Raw genomic sequence first — 17,835 nt, forward strand, 5'->3', positions numbered from 1 at the left:
ACTTTAACAGTTTATCAGACCGATGTACAGCAGTGGTGTAAACTACTTAAGTAAATATACTTAAGTACTACTTAAGTCGTTTTTTGGGAATATCTGTTAGTGATGAACCGATATGACATTTTTGGCCGATTCCGATATTTTAGCAGCCTTTTTAAGCATTCTAGTACAGGTAAATAGTTAAAACACACAAATGGACGCAGCAGTCTAAGGAACAGCATCTCAGTGCAAGAGGTGTTACTACAGTCCCTGGTTCAAATCCAGGCTGTATCACATCCAGCCGTGATTGGGAGTCCCATAGGGTGGCCCACCGGGTTTGGCCGGGGTAGGCCGTCATTGTAAATAAGAATTAATTGACTTGCCTAGTTAAATAAAGGTTACACACACACACCACACTGACCAAAAAGTTATATTGTTGGCATTTACGTTTGTCCCCATTACCAGTAAAACATAATCAAACCTATTTCTTTCACTTACTTGCTGTGCTGTTTCGTTGTTCAGTCGTCACATTCTCAATCAGGATTTCTATGGAAATCGTATTTCATATTTCACAACGATTCATCGATACATATGCTATGATGCTGGTAAAGTTGTCTTGCGCACCTACAGTGCTAGTCATAAAAAAATCTAGCTAGCTCATGGATGCAAACAATGTTCATCCCCAAAAACATAGGAAAACGACATAATCTGTTTCAGTAGCTTTATAGTTAGCTAGCTAACTATATAGCTAGGTGCCATCTACAATAACCCTAATTTACAAGACCGTTCTTAATTGTTTAATGGTGGTCGGACCCATCTATGTGAAGCTAGCCACAATAAGGATTAGCCACAACAGTGGACTTTGCGGTTACCCTTCAAAATAAAAGTATGGCATAATTCTACAATTTGTATTAATTTGCATCACTGTCAGTGACATACTTTTATTTTGAAGGCAAACCGCAAATTCCACTATTGTGCGTAATGCTCATTGTGGCTAGCGTCACAACACATAACCCAGTCCAGCAGAACCTTGAGTTTTAAGCTACAATAGTCATTTACAACATTAACAATGTCTACACTGTAAATTTGGATCAATTTGATGTTATTTTAATGGACAGAAAATGTGCTTTTCTTTCAAAAACAAGGACATTTCTAAGTGACCCCAAACGTTTGAACTATAGTGTATCTATTATTTTTTTTGTTGCCAACTTTTAATTCATTACATTCATAAAGAAAATGATGTACTTTTTACTCCATACATTTTCCCTGACATCCAAAGGTAATCGTTACATTTTGACAGAAGAACCGTCCAATTCACACACTTATCAAGAGAACATTCCTGGTCATCCTACTGCCTCTGATCTAGCGGACTCACTAAACACAAATGCTTCATTTGTAAATGTTGGAGTGTGCCCCTGGCTATCCGTCAATCTAGTAGTATTTTACTGGGTGACTTTTACTTGAGTCATTTTCTATTAACTTTTTATGGCTGCAGGGGCAGTATTGAGTAGCTTGGATGAAAGGTGCCCATATCAAATGGCCTGCTCCTCAGTCATAGTTGCTAATATTTGCATATTATTATTATTATTGGATAGAAAACACTCTGAAGTTTCTAAAACTGTTTGAATGATGTCTGTGAGTATAACAGAACTCATATTGACAGGCAAAATCCTGAGTTGAAATCAAAACAGGAAGTTAGAAATCTGAGCTTGTATGTATTCACCAGAGTCCGAAATGAAATCCCCTTGAGATATGAATGATGTTGCACTGCCTAGGAGTTCCACTAGATGTCAACCATCAATAGAAATTATAATGAGGCTTCTATGTTGTTGTGGGAGTGAATGAGAGCAGAATATATAAGATGTCCATCAAGCAGCCATTTTGTGATCGCGCTTTTTCCTCATGGTAGTCACTTGCGTTCCAATGCTCACGATGACAAGAAGGAATACTCTGGTTGGAACTTTATTGAAGCTATATGTTAAAAACATCCTAATGATTGATTCTGTACTTAGTTTGAAATGTTTCTTCGACCGGTAATATCGCTTTTTGAAGTTTTTGGCCGATATAATGCTGACCAGAATTAGCGATTGGATATGTATACCAAACGAGCTAACAAAAGAAGGTATTTGACATAAATAACAGACATTTTTGAACAAAACAAACATTTATTGTGAACCTGGGATTCCTGGAGTGGTTTCTGATGTAGATCATCAAAGGTAAGGGAATATTTATCATGTAATTTCTTGTTTATGTTGACGCCATCTTTGCGGCTGTGGTGTTTTTACTTTTGAGTGCTGTCTCAGATTATTGCATGCGTTTCTTTTTCCGTAAAGTTTTTTTGAAATCTGACACAGCGGTTACATTAAGGAGAGGTATATCTTTAATTCCATGTGTATAACTTGTATTATTTACATTTATGATGAGTATTTCTGTTGAATGATGTGGCTATGCAAAATCACTTGATGTTTTTGGAACTAGTGAATCTAACGTGCCAATGTAAACTCCGATTTAAAAAAATATAAATATGAACTTTATCAAACAAAACATGCATGTATTGTGTAACATGAAGTCCTATGAGTGTCATCTGATGAAGATAATTCAAGATTAGTGATTAATTTTATCTTTATTTCTGGTTTTTGTGAATGCTATATTTTGCTGGAAAATGGCTGTGTTTATTGTGGTTTGGTGGCGACCTAACATAATCGTTTGTAGTGCTTTCGCTGAAAAGCCTATTTGAAATCGGACACTTTGGTGGGATTAACAATGAGAATAGCTTTAAAATGATATAAGACACATGCATGTTTTAGGAATTGTAATTATGAGATTTCTGTGGTTTGAATTTGGCGCCCTCTATTTTCACTGGTAGTTGTCATATCGATCCCGGTATCGGGATTGCAGCCATAACAGGTTTTAAGGTACCTTTTTACTTTTACTCAAGTATGACAATTGTGTACTTTTTCCACCACTAATATACAAGTATATTTGTTATTGACTTACAAGTACAACTGGCATGCATGCAGGCTAGTGTTCAGTGAATTTGCCCCTCAACCAACCATTAACATATTCTTGTAAGAGGCTTTGTTTTGGTGATTTGAACTGAACCTGGCTTTCGGAGATGTTTTTCCTCTTAATCACTTTGCTGCATATATACTTACCCAGTTATTGTGGATAGGTTAAGTCTTGGGAATGACAAAGGTTTCTATTGAACCCTGTTTACAATGTCCCTGTTGTCTCGTTTTCTTTACAGACTAAAGGAAGGGGTGTGATTTCTGTAGACGTGTCCCATTTCTTTCCGCCTGTCACTTATCGATCGTCCTCTCTCCAGGCCCTTTGTCGGCTCAACCGACGAGGTTTTTAAAACGTCAAATTTAAATGCTGTTTGGGAAAGGGCCTGTATTCACTTTCAAAAAGAGAAATAATTGGCATGGTATTTGTGCAGAGGCCTGCACTTTTTTGTACCTTAATTGAGGCTGTTTGTGTTGCTGTATTAGTTTTGAGAACCCTTAAGCTTTATGTTTGTTTAATGGTTTGTGTTATGCGAGTAGTTGGTCATATACTCACTGTGGATGCATGGGTATCTGATCTGAAGAGTAGTTTAACACCTATTGAGAGTTGTTATTTGAGAATCAAGGAGAACATTCTACTGGAATTAGCATCAAACCTGCATCCCCATAGTCCCATCCAGACACTGCTTGTGGCGGTGCACTTTCTCAATCTATTCTTATTTCCCCCTCAAGATATGCTTATTAATACAAGGTTGCTGTTGCAGTCTCTCCTGTATTCACTTTACATGGAGTCAATGTCTTCATTATTTAACTTACATGAAATGAATCCACACCTTGCGGCTCCGCAAGGGAAACATGTTTGAAATATATTTGTCACTAGTGTGTGTGCACATTAGTGCTAAGCGATTAGTGCTTTTAGATTTTTGAGGTTGGTTCGGTTTCAGTTCGATTATAAAAAATAAAAAAAGATATGTATATAATTATCAGTTTTCGGGTTTCGATATATATCTTTTTTAAACATTCAATGCATTATTTTGGTTGAATGCGGTAACAACACAGAATAAGCCATTAATAAAAGGCCCATGATGGTAGTGACTGCCCATTACTGCTGGTCACGTATTAACCATTGTTTATTCACCTTACTTTAATTTCATAAAACATTTGTGTTTTTTACATTTGTTTTATTTGATTGCTTTATTACTTCATTCGTAGTCATCTCTGTAGAACTGCCTGTACTGTGACAAAGTCACTATTTTAGTAGTTCTTTAAAGTAAATGAGTCATACTGAATACCAATTATCAACCACTTAGATCAGGGATGGGCAACTGATTAGGGATGGGCCAGTTCCCGACTACACAAGCAGGTCCCGATCCAGAATTCTAAATAATGTCACGGGTCGAATCAGATATGAATCTCTCGAGCTACGTGTACTTTAAAATGACTTTTCCAGAAGGACCCATATAGTTAAAAACCGCGACTGCTGCAGTAGAGAGAGCGAGAGAGAAATTGTATAATTTATGTTGCTGCTCTTTGATTTTCACAGAGGTGGCATGTGTTGCTTGTTGTTGGCCAATCATAAGCCATCAAAAAAGGCAATAGGCTAGTCATAGAGCCTCTGTGTGGGGCATAAGTTAGGAGCTATCTATTCAATGGAAGATGGAATTAAAATGATGGAATTGGAAGTTTAAGGAGAAGGATTGGCTACAACGACCAAGAGCCAAAAGGTAGGCTGCTACTACTATATTCTGAATGGAGTTGTTGTTGTTTAACTGTAGAACAAAAAAAGCACATGCAACCTTAATTAGCCTACCTAGCTAGCTTAAATATCTTCTCCCGGTTTGAAGACAAGTACTATGTAATCATATTAGATGATGAATAACTTAGTTGTGGCAGCTATTAGTTTACTATAGCGTGAGCTACACTAGCATTAACATCTGCTAACCATGTGTATGTGACAAATAAAATTTGATTTGATTTGAGCTGGCTTGGTTGGTCGCAGTCTCATCTCTCCCTTCCTCCTCCCTGTGTATGAGCCTACACACACAGCACGGCCCCTGCTAGAGCGTCACTTCTCTCTACCTCCTCTCCCTCGCACTTTATCAGCTCCGGGTAATAAAGTGGCATAACATTTTACTTTTCTGCTGCTTCCCTCACTCAGATCGGACTGGGTCTGGATCCAACCAGGACAATATGGAATGAATCTAGTTGTCCTCAGGTCCGTCTAGAATGGGTCTCCTATATTGTAAAAAATGTACTTATTCATATTGGGTCCGATTGGGAAAGCCCCAGGTCCATTTCAGAACTGGTCCAACTTTTTTTGGACCAGTGAAGGCCTCTAGTTTAAACTTACTGTTGCAAGTTAGGATAGTAGCATACACAAGGTGCAGTTTTGAAATGTGGCTGTCCATTAGCAGTTTTTCCTCTCATGTCAGTCACTGATAGTCACTCAGTTAGCCCATGTCAGCGAAAAAATGTTGATTGGTAAGTCAAGTGGCCAGCTATCTAAACTTAGTAATCATGGTCGAATTACCAGCCTGGGGACCCCCATTTGATTTTGTTAGTCAGCCTCACTCAAATGTCATATAAAAAATAACTGCAAACATTTCTCTCCATCCTATGACAAAATGTGTAGTATTTCAACAAACTTGCTTTAAAACTACTAAATTTTCTCTACATCCCGTGGCAAAATGCGTAGACTTGTACAACATTAACTCTAAAATGTAAACATTTTCTCCTCTGTCAAGCAGGAGACTACTAAAATATTTAGCTTGCAATGCGGTGGGGGGTATTCACATGTGGGTATGTAGTGGACGTCACGCTGCCTGCTTAGTGAGTACCACTTCCTCCCGATTCGGCGCACACTCGGGACCTCTGCCTTGCTAGCACATGTAATCGTCCTCCCTCAAGCGTCTTAGCCTATCGCACAACCTCAAAAGCTAGCGAAAGAGGCAACACAAGTGGGACACATAAGGCTGAAGAGTAAGTTTCACACGTGTTCATGTGCTACAGGTACGCAGACCTGCGAGCAACTGCGACCCCTCATGAGGAGTTCCGTTTTTAGTTGCCCATCCCTGACTTAACTCATGTATTTTCAGGTAGAGATGCCTCGTTAAGCTCTCTGGGATATGTGGGACGGTAGCGTCCCACTTGGCCAAAAGCCAGAGAAAATGCAAAGCGCCAAATTCTTTATAAATTCCTATAAAAATCTAACTTTCATGAAATCACACATGTAAGATACCAAATTAAAGCTACACGTGTTGTGATTCCAGCCAACATGTCAGATTTTAAAAAGGCTTTTCGGCGAAAGCAAACAGTGCTATTATCTGAGGATAGCACCTCCATAAACAAAAGAGAACATATTTCAACCCTGCAGGCGCGACGCAGAAATAAAAATATAAATCATGCCTTACCTTTGACAAGCTTCTTCTGATGGCACTCCAATATGTCCCATAAACATCACAAATGGTCCTTTTGTTCGATTAATTCCATCCATATATATCCAAAATGTCAATTTATTTGGCACGCATGATCCAGAAAAACACAGGTTCCAACTTGCGCAACGTGACTACAAAATATCTCAAAAGTTACCTGTAAACTTTGCCAAAACATTTCAAACTACTTTTGTAATACAACTTTAGGTATTTTTTAAAGCAATTATCAATCAAATTGAAGACGGGATGATCTGTGTTCAATACAGGAAGAAAACAAACTGACGCTAGCTTTCTGGTCATGCGCCTCTATCAAACAGTACACATGAATTGAGCCTCGTTCAAGATGGCCGTACTTCTTCATTACACAAAGGAATAACCTCAACCAATTTCTAAAGACTGGTGACATCCAGTGGAAGCGGTAGGAACTGCAACCAAGTCCCTTAGAAATCTGGATTCCCAATGAAATTTTTTAGGTCACTCTTTTCAATCTGAATGGTTTGTCCTCGGGGTTTCGCCTGCTACATAAGTTATGTAATGCTCACAGACATGATTCAAACAGTTTTAGAAACTTCAGAGTGTTTTCTAATCCAGATCTACTAATAATATGCGTATCTTATCTTCTTGGGGTGAGTAGCAGGCAGTTGAATTTGGGCATGCTTTTCATCCAAAATTCCAAATGCTGCCCCCTATCCTAGAGAAGTTAAACAACTGCTCTCTAGCCATCTTGAATGCACATTCTTCTGTTTCTTCTCTCTCCGTGTCTTCCCCCACTAACGTAGCAAGCGTAAAAGAAGTACGCGCTCAATGTATTATGGTCACTGTAGTTAATTACCACGTTTTCTGCGCTAAACTATGTAGAATATTGGCCTTTTGGAAAATACAACTTCCCACTACATCGCACAGTTCAGGCATAGCACTCTCTGTACTGTCTCTTGCCCGGTGCTTGAAAGACAGGACACCTGCTGACGGAGTGTGAATAATACCAGGTTCATTTTTAACAAGTGTGGCAGGCTGCTCAGGCCAAGTATTTCAGCAGCTCAGCTATGAATTTTTAAAAGTGTTTTCTGTAAATTCACACGAGCAGCCGATTTATATTCTATGACGTGTGGGGCCTCCACTAAGTCGATGTCGGATGAGCGTAGCGTATCACAGGAACGATTAGATTATCATTCCATAGAGCATTTACATTTTTTTTTTATCATACTGAACTACTCGTTGTCTGTATGAATAGAGGTCCTTTGAGAGGATTACTTCATTTCAGCACTATGTGTGATAGACAAATAGTCAATCTGAGGATTTTCCGCTGAAATTAGTCACACCATTGTGCTTTTGGCCACATGACCTCCACCACTGCATTGTAACCAGAAAGAATGAAATATTTAAGCACTGACTGAAGGTCAGGTTGGTTGTGTGTGTGTGTGTGGAGAAACCTGCAGGCCATTTCATGGACCTGAGCTGTTTTCATCTAGTTTTTCACACTGTTCGAGAGGATTCTAGCTGACTTATTTGCTGGACTGGCTTGATTGGGAGTTAGATACTGCAATGCTCTTGAGGAATATAGTTTTGACATAAGTTGTGTAACGCGGCATTTGACGTTCTGCTTATAAACGTATAAATCGCTATTTAAATTGTTTTGTAACAAGCTTTTGAAAAAGGTCATTATAAGGAATTCATTCTTGTTAGGACCTTCGCTTAGCCCCCATAATGCACGGATGACTTATTTTATGAGTGGAGAAACTTTTTCAGAAACCGTTTAGTTAAAATGTCCTGGACGATTAGCGTTCCACACATCAGCAGTTTTCATTATGTGGACTGAAAAGATGTAAACTCTCTCTCACAATTAATGAAAAGGCTCAACTCTGGGGATGGTACCCCCATCGGGGCTATGGAAGCAGCCATGCTGTGCTTCTATAAGTCATGCTGCAATGATCCAGCTGTCGATTTCAGACTGGGTTTGTCTTTAGCACAGTTGAAAACCCTTAAATGTTTTTTTATTTTTTTATTGATTCCTGTATTTATTTTCTTCCCCCTAACTCTCCCCTGTCCTCCATTTACAGTATTTTTTTCCACACTAGTCTCTCAGCACTGTATCTATGTGTCAGTGTGAAGTGTTATAATCAGAGTTGACAGCACAGTTCTTTCAACATTTTGATAAGAAGTAACAAAGTAGTAATAAACAGACATAAAGCTCACTTCTTGGAGTTAAAATAAACTGCCATGCATTTTGCAGGGGTCGATACTAGGACCTGTTTTTCTACGATTTTATATAAACGCTATTGGGCAATCTGTTAAAATGTTTACATTTCATGGATATGCTGGTGATACGATTATGTATGCAATTTCCCCGACTGCTGCCCTGGCTGTGACAACGCTACAGTCTGATTTTGCAGCTGTGCAGGAAGCTCTCCAAATAATCTCCAGAAGATGTTTTGATTGGATGCTTTGAAGTCCCTAGGACAATTCAGACGGCTGATTTATTTTATAATGAAGAATGTGTTCGTTTTAAATTAATGTGTTTTTGTATCTTAATGTGTATATTGTCTATGTTTATGTTTATCCATACTTGCCTGTTTTATGTGCTTGTTTTTGTATGGTGCAGGGCTCATTTGCGAAAGAGACTCTAGTCTCAATATGACTTCCCCGTTGAAATAAATGGTAAATAATCTGAATATTTCTCTGAAAATCCTTTTTACTCTGGATAAAGAAAGTCGCTTTTCGTTGTTATTTGTAGAGACTCAGTAGCTTGTCTTTCTGAGCGTTATGGTAGCTCTGTTGTCGAGTTTACATTTTATTGGCTTTTGAGGGGTATACCGCTGAGGATGGCCGTGAGAATAAAAGGGGTTCAACCACTGGTCACATCTGACCTGATAAACTTGGGACACACGGGGGCAGAAAGTGCTGAACCTACCTTCTCTGATAATGTACTCCAGGGAGACTGTCAGTGAGCTGGTGTCTTATGTCTCTTTGTGGGTTGGCCCAGGATTTATCCATATTTTCAAGCAGTAGAGGAAGATTCCAGCATTCTGTATTTATGATACTATGTGGCGGTCCCTTCCTCTTAAGAGGTGTGCTATTCAATTTGGTCTGCAGAATTCCGAAGAAAAGGCTGCTGGCCCTCCTTTAAATGAGGGATCTCTATTGTCTCGGAATACCTGTATGTCTGTGTGGCTCCCACCCCGGGATAATAAAACACCTTGAGCTCCTTCACTGTAGCAATAATGACCCATGGCACTGACACTAGGCACAATTGAATCAATTTATCTGCAGTCTGTCCTTTCTTTGACTGCCTCAATGGTCTGAATAGTAAGAGACATTTTATGAGGAGAGGAACCCTATGGGTCCAGAGAAATGGCACTGCGTTGGATGGTTGGGCTCGTCTCAACTGGCCTGCCCATTGCTGAATAGAGGGGAATCCGACAGACTGGCTGTGACGTGACATTATGGCTCACTGTAAAAGTCTCGCAGCTAAACTCAGAAAAACAAGAAACCTCCCTTTTTAAGGAACCTGTCTTTCCAAGACAATTTGTAAAAATCCAAATAACTTCACAGTTCTTCATTGTAAAGTGTTTAAACACTGTTTCCTATTGTTTGTTCAATGAACCATAAACAATTAATGAGCATGCACCTGTGCAACGGTTGTTAAGACACTAATAGCTTACACACGGTAGACAATTAAGGTCACATTTATGAAAAGTTAGGACACTAAAGAGGCCTTTCTACTGACTCTGAAAAACACCAAAAGAAAGTTGCCCAGGGTCCCTGCTCATCTTGCTGAACATGCCTTGGGCATGATGTAGGCAGGCATGAGGACTGCCGATGTGGCCAGGGCAATAAATTGCAATGCCCGTACTGTGAGATGCGTAAGACCAGCGCTACAGGGAGACAGGACGGACAGCTGATCGTCCTCGCAGTGACAGACCACGTGTAACAACAACGTACACAGGAACGGTACATCCGAACATCACATCTGCGGGACAGGTACAGAATGGCAACAACAACTGTGCAAGTCATACTAGGAACGCACAATCCCTCCATCAGTGCTCGGACTGTCCACAATAGGCTGAGAGAGGCTGGACTGAGGGCTTGTAGGCCTGTTGTAAGGCAGGTTTTCACCAGACATCACCGGCAACAACGTTGCCTATGGGCACAAACCAACCGTCACTGGACCAGACAGGACTGGCAAAAGTGGTCTTTGCTGACAGGTAGCGGTTTTGTCTCACCGGGGGTGATGGTCTGATCCGTGTTTATCGTCGAAGGAAAGAGCGTTACACCGAGGCCTGTACTCTGGAGCGGGATAGATTTGGAGGTGGGGGTCCGTCATGGTCTGGGGCGGTGTGGACTGAGCTTGTTGTTGTGGACTGAGCTTGTTGTCATTGCAGGCAATCTCAATGCTGTGCGTTACAGGGAAGACATCCTCCTCCCTCATGTGGTACCCTTCCTGCAGGCTCATCCTGACATGACCCTCCAGCATGATAATGCCCTACTGCTCGTTCTGTGCGTGATTTCCTGCAAGGCAGGAATGTCAGTATTCTACCATGTCCAGTGAAGAGCCAGGATCTCAATCCTATTGAGCACGCCTGGGACCTGTTGGATCAGAGGGTGTGGGCTAGGGTCATTCCCTCCAGAAATGTCTGGGAACTTGCAGGTGCCTTGGTGGAAGAGTGGGGTAAACATCTCGCAGCAAGAACTGGCAAATCTGGTGCAGTCCATGAGGAGGAGATGCACTGCAGTACTTAATGCAGCTGGTGGCCACACCAGATACTGACTGTTACTTTTGACTTTGATTTTGACCCCTCCTTTGTTCAGGGACACATTGTTCCATTTCTGTCAGTCACATGTCTGTGGAACTTGTTCAGTTTGCCTCAGTTGTTGAATCTTGTTATGTTTATACAATTATTAACACATGTTAAGTTTGCTGAAATAAAACGCAGTTGACAGTGAGAGGACATTTTTCTTCTTTTTGTTACTGAGTTTAGTTGCACTTTGCCATTTGTGAAAACGTGAGGAATAGAAAGACTGTATGATAATATGCTAGATAATGGAAGGACTAAACCATTGACGCCAAGGAAAAAAAACTTTCCCCCATCTTTTGTCAATGCTTTTATTCTTAAATCTCACACGTTATGAAGATTCAAATGGATTAACACAGACTTTCAAGCAGTGGAGTAAAGTTTTAGCATTCTGTATTCTTGATACTATTATCACCCTTATATTGCTCTAGGGACACAGGTTTGCTAGTGGGGCATTTTTGGGCAGGGCTGTTTTTCTGGCTACTTCAGGAATGGTTCAGGGCTGGTTTCAAGACTGGTGCAAGTTTGGTTTGGGCTTGGTTAATCTGGCAATCCGTCTGAGCTGTATTTGCAGGCTCTAACGAGAGTCCCTGCTGCGGGGCCCAGTTATTATCACACACCGCTGCTCTTCCATGCGTGGAACAATTGAGTAAGTCTGGTTGTGTGTCTCTGCTGTGTGCCCAGGAAAGAGACGAGGGAGGTAGGGAGGAGAGAGATGGGTGGGCATAAAAAGAGCTGAAAACTAAAAAGTGCTTTAGTGTTGAGGGATGATTCACAGTATTGCCCTGAAATGAACCAAACATTTCTTGCATACAATATATGGTTGTCCTCGGCTGCACTCTTCTATATGCAGACAAGTATTGTTTCACACAATCTCCAATTGAATATACATCAAATTAAGTTCATGTACTTTTTAATTATTACCACACTCGCGAGGCTGTACCACACATTAAGTTGTGCTTTCCCCTCCTCACACTTTGAAAACACACACACAGTAGAGGCATACATATTACATTCAGCCCACCAGGTAGACTCCTATTTCTTCTGTGTGAGGTACCTGTGTTGGAGTCAGTCTGCACAGGGTTCAGTGATCACTGTTCCTTAGCAACAGGTGAGCCGAGCCATATGGTCGTTTCTGGCACAGTCAGTCTTCGTGAGCAGCTGGCTAGAACTTTGAGTTTTTTTTGTTCTGCTGGCGCTTGTGGGGTGATTAGGGTTGCACTTGTGTCTGGTACAGGTGTACTGTATGTCAGTGATCTCCCGGTCACCTCCCAGAGTGCGCCAGGACATCTTCCGTAGACCTCTAGCTCCGTCTCAAGAGAGGAGAGTAAAAGAGCCAGCCCCCTCACTGACTTTTCCCACTTACAGTTCAAAGGTTAGTGGAGTAGATGCACCTCCATTCTACCCTACAGCCCCTTTTTAAGAACACCCTAAACACTTTAGAAGCTAACGGGGGTAGAATGCATCTCTATCTCTATCAAATCTCTATCATTGTCTTTTCTCTTTAATCTGAAAAGAATCAGAAAATCCTTATTCCTGAGAAGTGCTGTGGCGTTGCTAAGTCACTGTTTTGAAAGGAGAGGGAGGGAGTGTGTGTGTGTGTGCCAGAAAGATGTGCTTTAATCCAGCAGCACGGTGCCTCTCTGTGTGTTAGAATGTCAGCTCCACTCTTCCACACAGATGCCCCCTGGCTCCCTGCACTGTGGTCTGGAGAGGAGACTGTGGCAGGCCAGAGGAGAGCAGGAGAAAGGGAGCAGCCTGGCTGGCTGTCACTGGGAGAGTGGGGCCCAACTACCATGCTGTCTGGGAGCCGTGTGGGGAGGAGTTTCACTAAGACATGCCCCCGCGCTGTTCCACTGCAGGTCTGTCCTGTCCGACCCCCGGAAACCTTAAACTACAATCCAGGATAATCTCCTTGATGCCTGACTAATACAGTGAAAATCAGAAATTAGCCTCATAGACTCCCTCCAGGGGTGTGCTTTCCTCGGCGTGTTCTTAAAACTAATGACCCCCACCTGCTAGTTCACTGATACTTAAATCTCCATCACCAATCTCTCGGTAGATGAACATTTGCTCAGGCTGAATAAGCCACCAGGCCAAGGTCTTTGACTCAATTGAAAGTTCCTCCAAAAACACATCCGAGTGCTATGTGCTTTATAGGACGCTTTGACGGTGACTACAGACAACGAGCTTGTTAACTATCTGGGTAGATGGGGATTCTGTTTTCTCTCGTTTTCTATTCTGTACTGAGAAGGATTTAGAATATGCGTCATGAGAAATGCTGTATTGTAGGTAAAATAAAATAAAAAATAATTTATTTGGTAAATATTAGAAGAAAATTAACAAATCACCCAATTTTGTTAATACTATTTAGTTGCTTTATCTATATCAAAGCAGGTAAAGCTCTGCTCCTGGTGGACTCAGTAAATTGATTTTATAAATTAAGTTTGAAGATTAAACACACATTCATGGAAATGCTAATCCTTTCCCTGCTCGGGGTGCAGTTTACATTGTTCAGCACTTTGTACTTTGAAAGTAGATTTGTATTCAGTGCCCTGCACTTCCTCCCACCTCGCTAGAGCGTATCTGCAGGGAGCAGGGCTGTCTGGATAGAGGAGAGGTTTTATACCTGCTTAACCCACTTTCACAGCGCTCTGTGGCTGACTGAGACTGACTGAGTAAAAGAGAGCAGCTCATACCCCATGATGCATGTAGTTGCTGAGTAAATACTTCATTCTGACGGTGTGTGTGTGTGTGTGTGTGTTAGGAGACTGTATAGCTTTTACTGTTTCCTCCCTGGGTTTTAGCTCTAGGTGTGGTGGGCTTGATGGGAGGGGGGTAGAGCTAAGTCTGCTGGGTTATGCTTAGCTTTAAGGCCGACAACACGTGAAAGTGCCTCCCGAGGTCAACCTCTACTGTGGCCAGCCATGGTTGCATTAATAGCAGTGACACGAATCTACCATGCACGTTCATCGGATGTAATTGATCAATTTTTTTTTTTTTTTTCATTTACTTATATGCTTGTGTATGCTTTTAGAGGCCTTATGATAATTACCTAAGCACCCTCTTGTTCAACCTCTCTTTTGTCTCCACTCCTATCTCTAAAATACAAAAAAAAAGAAGCTGCAATGTGTTTAACGCTCCCCCAGCTAATTGATATTAACGACTACCATTAAAGTACAACAGCATAGTAAATATCCCAGGATCCCTTACAATGCTTGACAATGACGCCATCCCGAGGTAGCTCTGACTTTAAACTCAGGCTCCTGTGAGAGGGAGATGAAACTGACGGGATGACCAGCTCTTTATTCCTTGTATTTGACCCTTTGTAAGAAATGTCTACCGTTTACTATTGTCAAGCAATAATGTAACTAATAATGTCAAGCAATAATGTAACTAATAATGTCAAGTAACAGAGTAGATAGAGATGGACACGGTATGAAATTGCCACAATCTAGTGCAACTGAGGCGGCTTGGCTGCGTTTACATTTTTTTATTTTTAAATCACACTCGTACTTACTGTAATATGCATTGGTCACTCTGCCTCCGTGAAGAGCGTTGTCTTGGCAGCAGAGTGTTTAACAGTTAAGGGAATTGACTACCACTTTCACTGTAACGGGTGATAATGAAAGGCACAGGGAAAGGGCAAACGGTGGAAAGGGGTTGTGTGGAGGAGCGACATGTCAGGCTAGGACAGGATCCCTGTTACTCTTTCATGTTCTCAGTATTTTGCCCCACAATCGCTGTCAGTTTGTTGAAAATGTGCTCTCGTTTTAGTGAAGGAGATATGACCTTGCCTTCATTAGACCGCTGTGGCGTGAAAATAATCCCATGACAATACAGCTCTACCTGACACTTGGTACTTTTGAATTGGCTGCACGTGCGTAACTGCGTATATATATGTGTTTGTGTGTGTGTGTATTTATGTGTGGCGATAGGATCTTTTGAGCGGTGAATAATTGTAGCTGACGCATTGCATCCTCCGGTGTTTATTACTCCCTCATGAATCTTTGCTGCGAAACAAAAGGACATGGACGACTCACTCCCTCTAACTCATGGTTTCCCAACCCTCTCCTCGGTGCCCCCCCCCGCCAGATGTTTTACATTTTTGTTTTAACCCTGAACTGGCACACCTGATTCAATTAGTCAAAGGCTTGATGATTAGTTGACTAGGGTTTAAACAAAAAAAATGTGAAACTTCTGGGGGGGGGGGGGACCTTGTGTCCAACTGAGGACGGCAACAGGAGTCGACTGCAGCGGTAGGCAGTGCTGCGGGCACCTGGAGTTTCTCAGGCACTTCATGGTTTCGATTGAACCGACCTGGAAGACCAGGCGTGTTGAATTTAGGCCGTCACTCAACTGATCAATTAGCGGATCAATGGTGCCTAGTTGGAACAACCATCCTGCAGTACCTGCAAACACTCCAGGAACAGGGTTGCCTACCCCTTGCTACTGTGTGTACAGCCCAATGTAATCTGTAGTGTGTGTGTGTGTGCATGCAAGCATGCCAGTATGTGTTACAATTACACACACTGGCTGCAGTAGGGAGGCTTTGTATGTGTCATGGATCTGCCCAGATGGAGCGAGAGGAGAGTGTTAATGTGTGCCTGTGGTGGGTTTAGTTCTAGCGTCGAGAGATAGCGAGAAAGAAGGGAGGGGGAGCGAGAGAGGGAGGACTGTGAGGCAAGAGGTAGTGTGAGAGGAATTTCAATCAAGGGCTCAACATGCTGTTTAAATACCATCAGCACAAAAGGGGAGGGGAGACTGTCGGGGGGATAAATCCTCACACCTGAGAGGCTGAGAGGAGGCAGGCAGCCCCAACCCCACCAGACCTCCCTCCACATGGCTGGGAAGCGCCAGATGTGCCGCTCACATTTCATCCTGTTTCAGAGGAAGATAAAAAATGAAAATATAAAAATGAGAGGGCGAGGAAAGCCAGAGTCAGCAGGTCTTAAGCCAATGATGATAGCTGAGTACCAATACACAGGATCTGGCTTTTATGAGAAGAGATACATCTTGTTGATGGTTAGTACTAGATGCCATCATTTATAAGTCTGTTTATCTTGAAGTTTCTAGTTTTTATTGTCACATGCACAAGTACAGTGAAATGCCTTTCTTGCTTTGTCTTTCCCATGCAGTAATCTATATCAGTAGTACTATAAAAAAAAAAGTAGAAAGAAACACACAAAGAAAATAGAAATAAGGAGAACATAAGTAAGCTATATACCGGGTCAGTTCCAGGGTCAGTATTTATAACTCCCAAGTTAAATCAAATGTTTGGACTATTAGGTTTTTTTTCTTTGTACCGGGCAAATTAAATCAAGTGCATGTTAGTCATTTAAAAGTACACTGAACAAAAATATAAACGCAACATGTAAAGTGTTGGTCCCATGTTTCCTGAGCTGACATAAAATATCCCAGAAATTTGCTATACACACAAAGCTTATTTATCGCAATTGTTTTGCACATTTGTTTACGTCCCTAGTGAGCATTTCTCCTTTGCCAGTATACTCCATTCACCTGAAAGGTGTGGCATATCAAGAGGCTGATTAAACAGCATGCTCATTACACAGGTGCACCTTGTTCTGGGGACAATAAAAGGCCACTCTAAAATGTGCAGTTTTGTCACACAACACAATGCCGCAGATGTCTCAAGTTTTGAGGGAGCGTGCAATTGGTATACTGACTGCAGGAATGTCCAGCAGAGCTGTTACCTGAGAATTTAATGTTAATTTCCAATGTTGTTTTAGAGAATATGGCAGTATGTCCAACCGGTCTCCTAACCGCAGACCACCTGTAACCACTCCAGCCCAAGACCTCCACATTCGGCTTCTTCACCTGCGGAATCGTCTGTGACCAGCCACCTGATGAAACTGAGGAGTATTTTTGTCTGTAATAAAGCCCTTTTTGTGGGGAAAAGCTCATTCTTAATGGGCTGGGCCTGGCTTGTTTATATTTTTGTTCAGTATATATGCCATATGTACAGTATTTGACCCAGGTCTGCTGTACACGGTTTCCATGGCACAGCATGACATGAGGAGGAGGAGTGGGCCTGAACAGAGTGTACCCCTTCATTCCATCTGTTATATCCCTCCCTTGAGATGAGATGGGGAAATAAAGGAGCTTGTGCTTTTATAAAGTCAACCTCATCTGTGAGTCACTGCTTCCCCTCCCATTTGTATGCCATTTGAAATGACCGCATTCTGTCCTCGTTGACAGGGTGATGGCCATCGGAGGCTGAGTGATGAAGTGCAATTTACCCTCGCCCGTCACTCACACGGCAGAGATCCCAGTGAGTGATCGACATGTAGTCGGGGACTCCTGACAAAGAGGTCTGACAATGTCACCTAGTAACGGCAATGCCGATGACGAAAGTTTTTTTTATTTTTTAAACATGCGCTATGGGTTTTGACACACCCTGAGGAAAGCTCACAGAGGAAACAGCTGATGCTTTGAAGCCAGAGACTAAAGACCATTTAGCAGAGCATTGGTTCAGATTTTTCCCCGACAGGCAGCCTTTGGACTTTCCACCATGTATAATTTGTGAACAACAGACCCTCCCAGAGAAAGTGGGAGGGGGGCCAGTTATAGGGCGCCCTGCTGTGCGTGCTGAGTGAGCACTGGGCCTTTGAT

At 41.9% G+C, this 17,835-nt stretch overlaps 1 protein-coding gene across 7 annotated transcripts in view; it reads left to right on the top strand.

The window, feature by feature from the left end:
• The window catches only part of LOC118358018 (PHD finger protein 21A-like), a 49,927-nt gene that overhangs the window by 15,478 nt on the left and 16,614 nt on the right, over positions 1–17,835 (top strand). The window contains exon 1 of one of the 7 annotated variants that reach the window (XM_052479978.1): positions 1,927–2,192. The exons of the other annotated variants lie outside the window; for them this stretch is intronic. The gene's annotated coding sequence lies outside the window, so the exon portion shown is untranslated. Of the gene's footprint in view, positions 1–1,926; positions 2,193–17,835 lie in introns of those variants that run through there. 7 annotated transcript variants of the gene reach the window in all.

Source organism: Oncorhynchus keta, chromosome 2, assembly GCF_023373465.1.
Source record: "Oncorhynchus keta strain PuntledgeMale-10-30-2019 chromosome 2, Oket_V2, whole genome shotgun sequence".
In the NCBI taxonomy this organism is placed as follows: Eukaryota; Metazoa; Chordata; class Actinopteri; order Salmoniformes; family Salmonidae; genus Oncorhynchus; species Oncorhynchus keta.